This window comes from Protopterus annectens, chromosome 5.part0 (assembly GCF_019279795.1).
Source record: "Protopterus annectens isolate FY-2018-M chromosome 5.part0, PAN1.0, whole genome shotgun sequence".
Classification (NCBI taxonomy): Eukaryota; Metazoa; Chordata; order Ceratodontiformes; family Protopteridae; genus Protopterus; species Protopterus annectens.
The window spans coordinates 1777950215-1777964820 of record NC_056735.1 but is presented as its reverse complement, the minus strand read 5'-3'; the positions used below and the strand labels follow the sequence as shown (position 1 = coordinate 1777964820).

Below are 14606 nucleotides of genomic sequence, written 5' to 3'. Positions count from 1 at the left end.
TGAGTTCCATTGTACACTACAGCTATTTTAAAATGTGAGAGATTTCTAATAAGTCTGTCATTTAATAGTAATAACTCTTGTCAGGCCCATCAGCCTTTCTGTTTTATCTACACCCAGTACCCTTTATCCACTCAGCTTGATTACTGAGTAAGTGAAGGTTCGAAGGGTAAAGGTAACCAGATTATGGTCAGACTTTACTAATGAAGGACCAGTCATGGGAGAGGAGCAGACAGGGGCTATGCTTGTGAGAACCAAGTCAAGAATGTTTACATCCCTGGTAGGCTTGAGGACAATCTGATCCAGGAAATTTTGTTTATCTAATCCAAGAATCATTGATCATATCCAATGTTGAAAGTGCATGTACTTCATTCAGTGTAGGGATACTTGAAGTCGCCATGGATTAAAGAGCACTTGTTTATAGGGATATTCTTTAAGAAAGGCAGGAAATTATCATGGTTATCTGGAGCCATGGAGGATAACCAGTGAGTTGGAAATTTGATTTATTTGATTTCCCTGAAGTGATCTGAAATTCAATAAGCTCACCGGGGGTATACCTGGTTAACTGCTTTGAAGGATATTATCCCTGATGAACACAGAGATTCTGCTGCAGTTGCCAGTGGATTTAAAAAATTGGTAAGCAAAATATCCAGGCACAGAAAGGGTGCTCTCTAAGGATATGAACCTTGTCTCAGTAGCAACACACATATGAACACATTCCATGCATACGTGCTTTGAGGTCAGGCAGTTTATTGTTAAGACCCCTGACATTGAGTAGAGCCACGCTGATATCCCCAAGTTTGGGAATGGCAGTGTTTGTCAGGTTGGGATGTTCATTAGGTGAACTCTGCCTAAAAAAAGCACTGTGGTGGTAGTAAAGACGTTAGTCAGTATGTGGAAACCCTTGAATGAAAGATATAGGCAAGCTTTTGTAAATAAGTTGGCCTGTCAGTCATTTCATCCCAAGATGATGCACACTGACTCCCCTTTCAGTGACACCAGTAACATAGCCAATTGTTCAACCCAATTGTCTTTCCTTGAGTCTAGCCATTATTCTGGATGAAGGGAGAATTCTGCTTAAAACCAGTCTCTTATCCCTAGCTGAAGCTAGTGGAGCTCTGTGGGTTGTAAAGAGTTTGTGTGCCAGATCATTTATGCCCACATGGACAACTATAATGTCATGGTCATACTTGCTGGAGGAGTGGGTATTTAGGGCACTACTTATTGCAACTATCTTGGCTCCTGAAAGGCAGCTGACTGCAACCCGGTCCTTGCTCCACCTATTGAGTGTGAAGTCCATGTACCTAACAACAGAGATACCAATAACTAGGACATTCCCAGTAGCTGCCTAAGCAACATGGAAGTGGTATGTTTTTGGAGGCATGCGGATCTTGGTGTTGATGAGGAGGTATGCAGAGTAGATGTAATAAGAGATTTACACTGATGCCTACTTTTAAGAGCTCTCAAAGACTAGGGTAGAGATTTTTGATAGCATCAGCATAATGCAATTTTGTATTGTTAGTATAATGATGTTACATTTGCATGGATAGGGTGTATCGGGGCTATGCTCACCGTAAGTGGTGGACTGTGGGAGGAATGTCTCCAGATTGCTTGAGTATTTCCACCTCTCACAAATGCTGTCTACAGGGTTAAGTAGAAGTTCATTATCAGATGGAGTGAGGTATAGTTTTATACTGCCTTAGGATGTTAAGTGCTAGAATGCTGGCAGTGTAAGGGGGGAATAAATCTACTGTCACTCCATGATGCCCAGTGCTGATGTCTGAAAGGACTCTTTTGGGAAGTAAAAAGGATAACAGAGATGTTTATATAATTTAGGCTGTTTGTAGAGATTAATACAATTTAGGCTGTTTTGGGAGGACTACAAAGGTACTTTTTACAATAAGACTGTTGTGGGAGATACTGATGCTGAAGTGATGGAGATACCTGGTTGCTAGTGTTTAAGAGCTGATATACCACATGGTTTTGATCTCAAATACACTGTTTTCTGCAGTCAGAAAAGGCTACTCACACTTCAGTGCAGTTTATGTCCAGAGACTACTTACACTTGACACCTGCGGAATGAATGTCAAATATAATGCTGGTTATGGGGAAAATTTGGAGTTGCACGTGCCACCCGCTATTCATCTCCACCTACAGCAGTAGTGAGAACACTATACAGCATGCAAGAGAACAAATGAAAAATATCTACAAATTCAATCCAGTAGTGTTCAACTACTTAGGAACAGCAACAATCAATCAGTCTACTGCCATGAGAATAACTACTACTCACTCTAACAGGGCCCAGAATAGCCTTATACCAAACAAAAGCTGAACATAAAAAATAAGTGAAACTAAATGAACAATAATTTAAATTCAGCAGAAAAACAAAATTACTTTAAATGCAGAAGTAAAACAAAAATAAATTAACCATTCTGAGTCATTGTGAACTCCAGAAACACTTTTAAGCCTCTGAGTGTTTTCACACATGCACAGCTCAGTACAGTCTTGCTCAAAAGACAAGAAGAAGCATAGCTGAGTACAGTATATACCAACCTTAAAAAAAAAAAAAGAAAGCCAGTGAAATACAGCTATAAATTCAAGCCAATAGTGCTTCAGCTACCTAGGAACAGCAGCAAATAATCGATCCCCACTAGAATAACTTCTGCTACCGACTACAAGATGGCCTCCACACTAGGTAGGGTTACCACCTGTCCTAATTTATTCAAGATTGTCCTTATCTGGGCATTTGAGCCCTTTGAAAAAAAAGTATAAAAAATGGCAATTACCTTAATTTCAAGAAAAAAATATTTTCTAAGTTTCCTTAAATAGTTGCCTAAAATAGTTTGTATCTAAAATATCATAATATTATAAGAAACAATGGAAACGACCCAAATTCTACAAATGTAAATTTTTGTTTTTTCACAGTGCAGTTCATTCCTTTATAACAGTTATGGGTATGTTTTTTTACTACAAAAGCTTATGTTTCCATAAAAAGGTCCCACTTTTTTCTGAAAAGGTGGTAACCTTAACACTAGGCCAGAACAGGCTGAGAACAAATTAAAGTAGAAGAGTAGCTAGACTGCAGGCAGGCAAACTATAGCCATCCAAGGGGCCTACTCAGCTATAAATTCACGCAGAGTAAAGACAGGACAATCCTGAGCTCATCTGAAACCTGAATGTGTTGGTTTGTGATTTATTTTAGCAACTGGTTGGTAAGAGAAGATTTATTTTGATTTATATTTTATTTTCCATCTCTGATTATTTTGCTGTTATAATGATCTGCAACTGTGAGCCTCATATTAGTGTAACTGGCACAAATGTCACTGTAGGTCTGAGTGAATACTTTATGCATTACTTTCCTTTGGACAAGGTTAACTCAGTGTACTTAATTTAATATTTATTTGCAGATTATTTTGTATGATTCCCTCAAACAATTTGACTTAAATTGCTAATTGTTTTAATTTATTTCTTGAATTCTATGGTCACTAATTTCAATTTTTCTTTTAAAATGTTTTAATCATTTGTAGCTGAGACTAGATTCCTTAAATAAGTATGCCATTAATTATTTGCTAAAGCATAACTATCTTGCCCAGTGTACTAAATACAATACATCGAGGGGAGAGGACTCCAGTGTGCCACCCCCAGGGGTGGCCCCACATGGCCGGAGGGGAGGACACCGCCCCCTTTCCGGGACGGCACCCTCTCCCTACCACGGTGGACCGCACTGCCAGGCCAGGTGAGCCCTCCTCCTCCATCCCCTCATGGCAGAAGAGGAGCGCCCGTGCCTCCCACCATGTGGATGGACCTCCTCCATCCTGCCACTGGGAGGTGAGGGGGGACGGACGCCACCCCTTGTTCTCATGCTCCCTCCCCTCTCTCCCTCCCCTTGGGAGCGACAGGCTCAGTCCCGCTGGCTTCCACCGGGGCATGCAGAGAGATGGGAGTTGGAGAGAGACATGGAGAGAGACGCGCAGGGTCAGGCGGCGGAGCGAGGAGAGGCCCTGGTACCTGGGGACAGTGCCATCCCGGGACCCTCTTAAAATGTTTAAGAGTTTAAATGGTTATACTCTTATAAAATGTTTTAATCATTTGTAGCTGAGACTAGATTCCTTAAATAAGTATGCCATTAATTATTTGCTAAAGCATAACTATCTTGCCCAGTGTACTAAATACTATGTATATATAAAAGTAATACCTGATAACACCTGATAAAATTGGAGACTTGTCTTCCTCATATCCAAAGCTTTAATTTGCTTACTTGTGAGATTGGCACAGTTTGGAAAACCATTGTTAAATATATCAATGATTGGGATGTTGACATAAAAAATATTAGGCAAAATGCAAATATGCCACATTAAGGAAAGGAAGTTTCCACTGCCAGTAAAGACCACTCAACCCCTATTAAACAAGATTCTACCAATGACAACTTTAAAATTCAGGATACAAGTATTCAGCAATCTGAGAATTCAGATCATGTAGAAATAAAATAAAAAGGAAAGGGAGATGTTCACAACAAATAACTAGAAAAAAAATAAATTGATTGTCTATAATGCAAAGAGAATATATATACTAAACAGAACACCGATTTGTTATGTAATTCACAGATTATAGAGAAGTATAACTTTGATCAATCAATCAGCACTCAGGCTACAGAAAGTGACATAATTTTTCCAACAGAGAAGGTAAAAAAGAGGCAAGTGGCAAGCTAAAAGAAAGAAGTCAAAACTGAACCTGGAATGATTAAAAAAAGAGGAGAAAGACTGAAATTGACAACATAGCTCAAACTGTGAAAGTACAAAGACAGCTAGATTTGAATTGTATGCTTGTAAATGAAAAAGCAGTGAAGACAGTGAGATTAATGAGACCAATGGTATAACAACTGATAGAGCAGACATTACTGAATTAGAAGTGGGGGATTTTTCAGATCTGGTTAGACATTATATACTAGTAGTTGGAGATTCAGTTACTAGAGGAACTTACACTTGCAAAGAGAATAATGAACATTGAATAGTGTTATTCTTGCCAGGAGCAAAAATACAGGATGTGAGCAAGGTGTTAGAATGCCTTAATGTAAGGAAGTATGGAAGTGTTTTTATTCACATTGGCACAGATGATCTCATCATCAAGGACTCTCTGACCATTACTAGGGAACTTACAGCCTTCTTAGATATTATAGCTTGTACAGGTGTTATAACACATTTTCCACAAATCACATATAGAAAGAAGAGTCAGGTCATTGTGAGTGAAAAGATGTTTTGGGGCAAATACATCATTTAAGTAAAAAAAAAAAAAAGTCAAACAAAATACAGATATACAAATTACACATATACAACAACAGTGACAGAGCCAACCAAAGGCACAAAAAGGCACAGAAGCTTCATCAACCTTGCACGGTTACATGGATTACAGCAATCCACTCCGTCTACATCACTGCCAATTCCTTCTCCAACACCAACAACATCCTAACTCCCAGTCTAGTCCCCTCCAACATCACAGACCCAAATTTGATTCAAAAACAACAACTGGTAGACAAGTCGGGCTTCTGCTACCTGCATTCTGCACAACCGCCACTACCTGAAGGCCTGAAAAGCCACAACCAGTTCAGCGATCTTCTACAATCTTCCCACAGTCTTCACCATCCACACCAACCACACATTTAACCTTAAAGGGTAAAAATGAGTCTTTACATTAAACTCTAAATCTGACTGTAATCTAGTGGAGTAGTTTACTTGTATTGTGATTTTTGCCACTATTTCTATATAGGTAAGACCGAATCTATAGATGAGCATTATTATGATATAAACAAATGTAATGAGAATGATGCTCTATATAAATACAAACTATTTTGCCTTGTGAATAAAAAATGGTTATTTTTTGTGATTGAACAAGTTATACTGAGTCCAAGGGGTGGTGCATGGGAAAACATGTTGGAATACCGTGAGTTACTTTGGCAATTAAGATTAAAAGCCAGCTCCCCCCTTAGGATTAATGAAATGGTGTCTATAGCCAATGTTTTAAAATTGTGAGCTTCTAAGCTCTAACTTTTATTATTTTTGTACAGTATTAAGTGATTCATCCTTGGTTTAGGTTTGGATTTGTTTTATAGTGAAAAAATACTGAGGTTTTATTACAAAAATTATTTTAGCCCTCAGTGTTATCACATTCAGGTTTTAATTGCATTAAGTCTTTTATTTGCTGGATATGTCATGTGATGGGTTTAATTTAGGTATTTAAATGCAGACATAGTTTATGTTTAAATATTCTGATGAAGTCCGGATAGATGGGACGAAAGCGCTCTATTTTGTTTCTCAGTGTGTAAATAAACAGTCATGTCAATATCAGCTGGCTGTATTTTTCCTGTTTTGACCTCTCCCTGTATATTTTTGATTGCTAACATTTACAAATAAAATTATGTTTTTTTTTTTTTTTCAGTTCTTTTTTTTACACACTAGCTTCCTAAATCTGATATACAGTGTCTAAAACATATCCCTGCAAATCATGGCTACTTCCCCTTTTTTACACAGGCATTGGGTTGAAAAGGTTACAAGTAGCAACTTTGTAAGAAATAAGTTTGTCTCATATATCTTACAGTTGAAATGCAAAACTGATTAATTAATGCTGGATTATTAAAAACATGCTCACTAATAATCATATCATAATAGGCCAAAAGGTATAATATCTAGTTAGCTAACACAGATTCATGTTCTTGTGTCTTTACTACTCAGTTTTTATTTTTAATGCCTAGCCATGAGAGAACCAATCCAATATGCAGGACAGAATGCTTGGGTCCTGTTCAGTCCCATTTAATATCATTTCTAGAATGCCTGGCTCTAGATAAGGGAAGATAGCACTCTACTTATTAGTGATGTTAGGGTCCTTCTTTTACAGTTTTTGTGTATAGTCCTGCCACCTCTTCTTAATATCTTCTGCTTCTGTTAGGCCTTCTAATCTGTGTCGTTTATCATACCAATTTTACCTGGAAGTTTCCTTTAATATCACCAATATGCTTGGACAGATCCTTTCCCACTCTTGTTTTCTTCAAGTTCTTGCAGTGCTCATTTAAATATGTCTCTTTATCACTTTTTGTTATTATCATCTGAAACAATGCATTCAGTTTGACATATTTTTCTGTTTCTATTGCCTTTGCTCTCATTCTTTCCTTGGACATTTCAAAAGCCTCGAAAGAAAGTAATTTTGCCTTCTTATTCAGCTTTCTATTTGGAATATTTTATTTATATATATTTAGACAATAAGGCAAACCTCTGTCTATAAATATTCAGGTGATGTATCCACCAGGTCCAATCCCTTAAATCTACTCTTTACCATCACTTTATATTCTTAGTCACCTGGAATATTGTAGACCATGTATGCAGTTGGCCTCAATGTTTTTCTTGTTTTCTTTAATTTAATTCCAAACATTGCAATAAAAAGCCGATGTTCTGAGTTTTTGTTTCTGACTGCAAAGTATATAGTCAGTCTCATTTTGGCATTAAACTAGTACTATCCATATGTAAAGCTGTTTCTTAGGATGTTGAAAGAAATTCTTTGTAATGATCAGTGAATTATCTTAGTAAACTTCTATTAATCTTTTGTCCAACTTCATTTTGTACTCCGCCAAACCACTTTGTTATTCCAGTTGTACTTTAACTACCATCTTTAGTATTCCAATCAACTATGATGAATGTAATATCTTTTTTTATGTTCTTTCCAAAAGGTGTTGCAGAGCCTCATAAAAACTGGTTGATTTCCTCATCTTTGGCATGTCTAGCCAGAGCATAAACTTGTATCCCTGTAATGTTGAATAGGTTGCCTTGTACTCTGACTTAGAACATCCTATCACTTTTTGGAGTATTCATAGGTAGGTTCATAAGTAGGTACTAGGCCATCGGCCCTAGGGCCTATACAAGCCTAGCCAAAAAGGTACCCTGGCTTTCGCCATCCAAGAAAATTATTTTCCTGTGCCCCTGTCAAGCAGAGCCACAGAAGTGATCCCCGGGGTAAATTTCCTATTTCCCATCCAGTCATCAAGATTTTTCTTGAAGAGTGCTAATGAGAAGCTTTGTTTGATATAGATAGGTAGTTTGTTCCAGAATATGGGAAGTCTCTGGGGCAGGAATCTATTCCTCCAGTATGTTCTGTTTATTGTGTTGACAAGGTTTAGGTTCCAAGACCGTGTAGCTCAGAGAGATTGGGATTTCTTTAAGTGGAGCATGTCCAACAGCTCTGGGTCTGACATTGCTTTGTATGTTAGGCAGAGATTGCCACTGAGTAGGTGATATGCGATGGAGTAAAGCTAGAGTTTTTTGAGACAGTCTGCATAGGGCATCTGTTTGAGGCCAGTAATTCTCTTTGTGAGGTATTTCTGTGGCCTTTCCAGTTGTTGTAGATGTCTTGTGAGGTACATACCAAAAGGGGCATTGTACTCTATAATGGGTCTAATGAATGACGAGTAGAGGGGAACAATTACCTCTTTTTTCCTGGATGAGAAACCTTTTGTGATGAGGTGTGCCACGTAGAAGGATTTCCTGACTACTGTGGCAATGTGATTTTCAAAGGAGAGACTACTGTCCACCTGTGTCCCAAGGTCTCATCACATTTTCGGTGTTAAGTAGACTACCACCTGTATGGTAGCTCATGGGTACAGAGTTTTTACCAAAGGGGATGACAATGCACTTTTTGGCATTGAGCTTGAGGCCATGGCTTTGACACCAGGCATCTGTCTCAGTGAGGCCCTTTTGTAGGATGTCCACATCATTAAGAGTTTCAATTATGGCTCGTAATTGGCAGTGATCTGTGAACTTCATTAGCCAAAAACCTTCTGTGTTAGCCTGTACTTCAGAAAAGTAGATAAACAGGAGAGGACCCAGGACTGAACCCTGTGGTACTCCACTTGTCACTGGTTTGAAGTTGGATTTGGAGTCTGCTACTTTCACAGCGTGGGCTCTGTCAGTGAGCCAGTTGACAACCCATCTTGTGACATAGGAATTTATACCTAGTTCAGTGAGTTTATCTATAATTCCAGAGTGGGGGATGGTGTCAAAAGCCTTGGCGAAATCTAGATAGGCTTTGTGAACCACCTTACCCTTGTCTACGGTTTTGGTGACTGCTTCAAATAAGTCAATCGGGTTTAGGAGACATGATCTTCCTTTTACAAACCTGATCTGGGTAGGGTCCAGAGTTTGGAGATTACCAATGTCTTTGTTTATAAGTTCCATGATGATACATTCCATGGCCTTACAGACCAGGCTCATTAGGCTAATGGGGCTGTAGTTCCTGGGGTCCGTGGTAGCTTCCCCTTTGTGGAGTGGGATCACTGTCACTGTGCGCCATTCAGTGGGCACAAAGCCTGAGGTGAGGCTATGATTGAACATGGTGCTTAGGTGGGGCGCCAGTTCATTCTGTAGTTCATGTAGAACGCAGCCTGGGATGTTGTCAGGTACCATGGATGCTGTGTTCTTGGCTTTGGAGAGTGTGTTTTTTACCTGTGCAGCCTTGATTACAGGAACTTTGCATTCTTCCGGTATAGAGATGGGCCCTTTTGGGGGTGAGGGGGGTAAAGTTAGCACTGAACCTATCTGCCAGGATACTGGCAATATCAGTTGGTTCTGTGTATTTAGTGCCATTGTGCTGTAACTCAGAGCAGATCTGAGTATTGCCATTGAGATGCTTGACATAGCTGTACAATGCTTTGTGGTTGTGTTTAGAATCAGTGGAGACTTTGTTTTCATAACTAGCTTTGGAGGATTTTATGAGGGATCTCAGCTTCTTACTGAGGCTGACCAGGGAGTTCTTCCAGTTGTGGGATTTTACTCTTTTTTGCAACAGTTTCTTTCTTCTGTTGTAGAGTTTGTTTATGGCAGGGGACCACCAGATTGGCTTCCTTTTTTGGGAGGATAGCATCTTGGTTCTGTTAGGGATAGCACAATCCATGCACTTGTGTAAGTGCTTATAAAGTGCATTTGTGTAGGATTCAGCAGACGGCTGCATGGGTGTCGTGAAGTCTGCCACTTTTTTACGGTGGTTTCCCTAATGCGGGGTGGGGGTGGGATGTGGATGTCTAGGATGATTAGCTTGTGGTCGGTTCTGACCAACGAGGAATTGACCTCTGATGTGGAACACCGGTCGCCCATGTTGGTAATGACCAGGTCTAGGATATTGCTGCCCCTGGTGGGGGTGTGGATAAATTGATCCAAGGCATTGGAATTTATGAATTCCAGAAAACGTTGAGCAAAAGAGTTGGTACATGAGTAGTTTTACCAGTTAATGGTGGGGTAGTTGAAATCACCCATTATTAGGGTGTTGTGTTGCACCCTATATTTTCCAGTGTATCAAGAAATGAGGAGTGGGAATCCTGGGCCATGGTGGGGGATCTGTAGCAAGTTACAATTTGGATTGCAGTCTTGCCCAGAGTTAATTGCACTTGGATAATCTCGGAGGCAATATGCTGAGCAACTAGCTTGGAGGTGTGGATATCCTTAATGAATATGGACATGCCTCCACCTTTAGTGTTTCAGTCCAGGTTAGGTGGCCGAAAGGTGTGGTATGAATTATAGCCTGGTAATGCAGGAGTGCCCTCTGGAGCCTTGAACCAGGTCTCTGTCACTGCACAGATGTTGATGTTCACCATTTTAAGGGGTGCCCTGAGTGAATGCATTTTGAGGTTTAGACTCCTAGCATTGAGTAGCTTTACCCACAGATTTTGCTTGCTTTTACCTGTTACAGTGGTGAATTGTAACCAAGCTCTGATTTTGATATCTTTTCTTATTAATTATGAGGGCTACTCCATTTCTTCTGTGGGGATTCTTGTTCACAGTAGACAATCTGATGACTTTGTCATTTAAAATTATATATTCTAATCTGTTTTACTTATCTAATGCCCAATATGTCAGCCATATTACATAGAGTGATAAGGCCCTCACTACAGCCTAGATGACCTGAATTTGAATACTGCCTCAGGCACTTGACAGTGCATGCAGGGCGGAAATGCATTCCCGTCAAGGGGGCACATGCTCATTAGCACATGTACACAGGTTTATCTCCCTGATGGAGACCAGGTCAACAATTGCATGATACCACCTGTGGGTACACAGGGTTGCCCTGCTGATGATCCCCTTACAGATGTGAGGGCCAGAACAGTGCTGATACCCATTTCTCATCCCTCCCATGATCAGTCATTGGGCAGGCTCATATGGATATGCAAAAAAATAATCTTGAACCCCTCCTGATAGCTGACTAAATGACAGCCCCTTCCTATGACCCTCATATACAGAAATGGGGGAATGTATTGTCCATTTGAGAAGGGGTAGAAGAAACTTATAAAAAGGACTCTTCATTTTGTAGATGTAAAACAATGCTGTCTTCCTCTGGACCTCTTAAGTGCAACAAAGAGGCAAGTTCCTTCATGCAGTTGACTGTATCAGGAAGGGAATTCTTATTCAGAATGGTAACTATAATATCATAATTATGGGGCAGTATCTATGACAACACATAAAGTTTATCAAGTACAAGTGTTCTGTCTGACCTAGGCTGAATAGCTATAGCACAATATGGTCTGTCTGGCACACCGCCAGGCTTGGCCTCAACAGTGCTTCTGATTTAATCTAGTAGTCCATCTAGGCCCACATGTCTAGAGCCTTGCAATGCTGCTTATACAGTCATACTTTCTCAGTGTGCTGATATAGATGGGCTTTCCTATTAGAATGCTGTTTGGATTTGTTCTCATACATCTGAAAGTCTACCTGCCAAAATTCAACATGGTTATTAAAGCAATAACCAACGACGTGGTGTGGTATATTGAAGATTTACCCATGGTTACTGTGGTTTAATCATGAGGGTGAAGCCGGAGTGATTAAATAAAGCCAACCATGGGTAAATTTCAATATACCACAACCACGGAGTTGGTTATTACTATTACACAATGACATTATTTAAGAAAAATAATACGTACTTTTCTTAAATGTCTTTGTATAATGGCACATTACTGTTCTTCCACTGGTTGAGGTATATTGCTTCCCTTTTTGATGTACTGAGCATGCGTATGGGACTTGCATCCCACGCATACCCAGTACATCAATGCTTACAAACAGAAGCAACAGAGAAAAGAGAGTCTCAGTTGCTCCATTTTTTTTTTTCTTTTTCTTTTTTTTTTTTTTATTCGTTTAAAAAAATATTTTGAGGATTTTATACCAACGGAAAAAAAGTCCGGACCTTTTTTTCCGTTGGTATATTGTGGAATTTACAGTGGGCATGCTGGCCAATCAGCGTGCACGTTTTGGAATATTAATGGAGGTGTCATTGTATAATTCACATCTTGGAATGGTCATCTTGTTCATTATCCACCTGTGGACATAGCCATGTTCTGGGACATTCATCAGTCTATGACTGGTGATAAGGTAATATTCTATGTTTGGTGTGTGGGAAGGTCATCCTTCCACACGCTGAACTGGACTGCTCAGGCAACTATGTATGCTCATTTACTTTGTCATATTTTTCTTCTTGAATGCTGGTTCCCCTAGCTGGTTTCAGTGGGTCTAGGATGGCTTTCAATCTATGTCTTCTACACCGTGTTCCAAAATTTTCTAGCAATCTGATTACTAAGTCAGAATTCTGATGTAGGAATCAGACTCTATAAATACATGAAAACAAAACCACTGCAATTGCAGGCTTTTATAAGTTTCATTTTCTTTTCCTCTTCTTCTTCCTTTCTCTCCCTGCTCATTTAATTTACTACAACTGACATCCTACCTATGTCGTTTCTCCTTTAATACTTTAATCTTAGTTTTCTGTTCCATAAATGATGCTGTATGACAGTAATAATACCTGACAAGAGGGGTATTATCAAGGAATTAATGCATGCCCAGGGGTTTTATGAGGCTTGAAGCCACAGGGAGAGGGCCTTACTACCCCTGGAAGAGTGTTGTTAACTTCAGGAGAATGCTCACACTGTTGGGCATTATTGCACTTAGATAATGGGCTAGCTGTAAAAATTGTTTTATTTTTCAGTATTACTATATTCTTCTTCTTCTTCTGGCTTTTCCCGGTTAGGGGTTGCCACAGCGGATCACCTGTCCACTCACCTGTATGATTGGCAGTGGAGTTTTACAGTGTCGAGTTGCCAGCCCGGCGCCCAATCTTCCACAGAAGGCACGCACTCACACCTAGGGCAATTTAGAGTGTCCAATCCACCTGCAGCATGTCTTTGGGATGTGGGAGGAAACCGGAGCACCCGGAGAAAACCCACGCGACCACAGGGAGGACATGCAGACTCCGCACAGAAAGCACCCCAGCCGAGGATCGAACTGGAGAACCTCTAGCTGTGAGGCAACAATGCTAACCACTGCACCACCGTGGCCGCCCTTCAGTATTACTATATATATATATATATATATATATATATATATATATATATATATATATATATATATATATATATATATATATATATATATATATATATATATATAAAACCGAACACCATATAACCAACTGTTTCCCAAAGTAAATAACCACTAATCCCGCTAATGTTGGGGTATGACTCTATTACCCAAATGTGTCCTATTTATGTGCTGATGTAGGTTTGGTTCCTTTAATTGAGCATTTGTGGGATATGACTCTATCACGCCAATGAATCTCATTTATCTGTACATGAAGGTTTAGTTCCTTTAACAAAGTACTAAAATCACAAACGCAAATTGGAAGAATGAAGCCCGTACACCAAGCCGTGCAATAAAATGATTTAATCCAAAAGATATAAGCACTTTCATTTTAAATTCTTTAAAACTTCATCAGATACACCATGTTACTACCTTGCATTCATTAAATACTACATACAGTAATCATGTGACACTCAACCATTAATTCTAAAGTGATAAAATACCCAAGATCATTCACCTTTAAATAAAGACTGAAATTTTAAAATTAATTCCCAATAATTCATTATACAATAATAATAATAATGATAACCAACTAAAAACATTCTGATGAAAATAATTAAGAAATATCTCTCCCAGGTTTTCAATTTAAGAACTGGGGCTATACTAACAAAATCATTGAGCCCTGGAAATCTATATGCTTCCAACCGCAGCTGCTATTTTAATTCTTGCTGCTCTAAATAAGTGGACCAAGGGCCACCCCTGATATCCTTTTCTACCTTTGGAGTATACTGAATTTGTAGCTATGCTCTGGGTATTCTTCTAGATAACATACCTCTCTAGTATATAGCTACAATAATTGATGAGGTAGGAATTTCTATGTGCAAGGCCGATTTATTTGTGAGACAACAGGGGTTATTTATGGGGCTAGATGCCAGGGATGCAAAAGGTTTTACATCAGAAAAATGGAATGTAAATTTCAAAATCGAATTTATGAGCACATGTATGAGGTTAGGAAAAATAAACATACAAATGCGCTGTTTAGGCATCTAGAAGATGTATTATATTCAATAATGAACCTGGTAAGATACAAATAAAGAGGAATTAAGACTTCTTTGGCTCTAGTAGAGATCCCTAAGGAAATTAGATGAGCCAGATAAAAGGCTTTCCAAACTATTGTGGAGACATGATGGACAAATGATAAGAAATTATCAAAAAGAGTGCCTGAATCCCTTACAG

General features: G+C 39.2%; 1 protein-coding gene across 3 annotated transcripts in view; it reads left to right on the top strand.

The window, feature by feature from the left end:
- The window catches only part of CPB2 (carboxypeptidase B2), a 475453-nt gene that overhangs the window by 404014 nt on the left and 56833 nt on the right, over positions 1 to 14606 (top strand). The window lies entirely within an intron of this gene.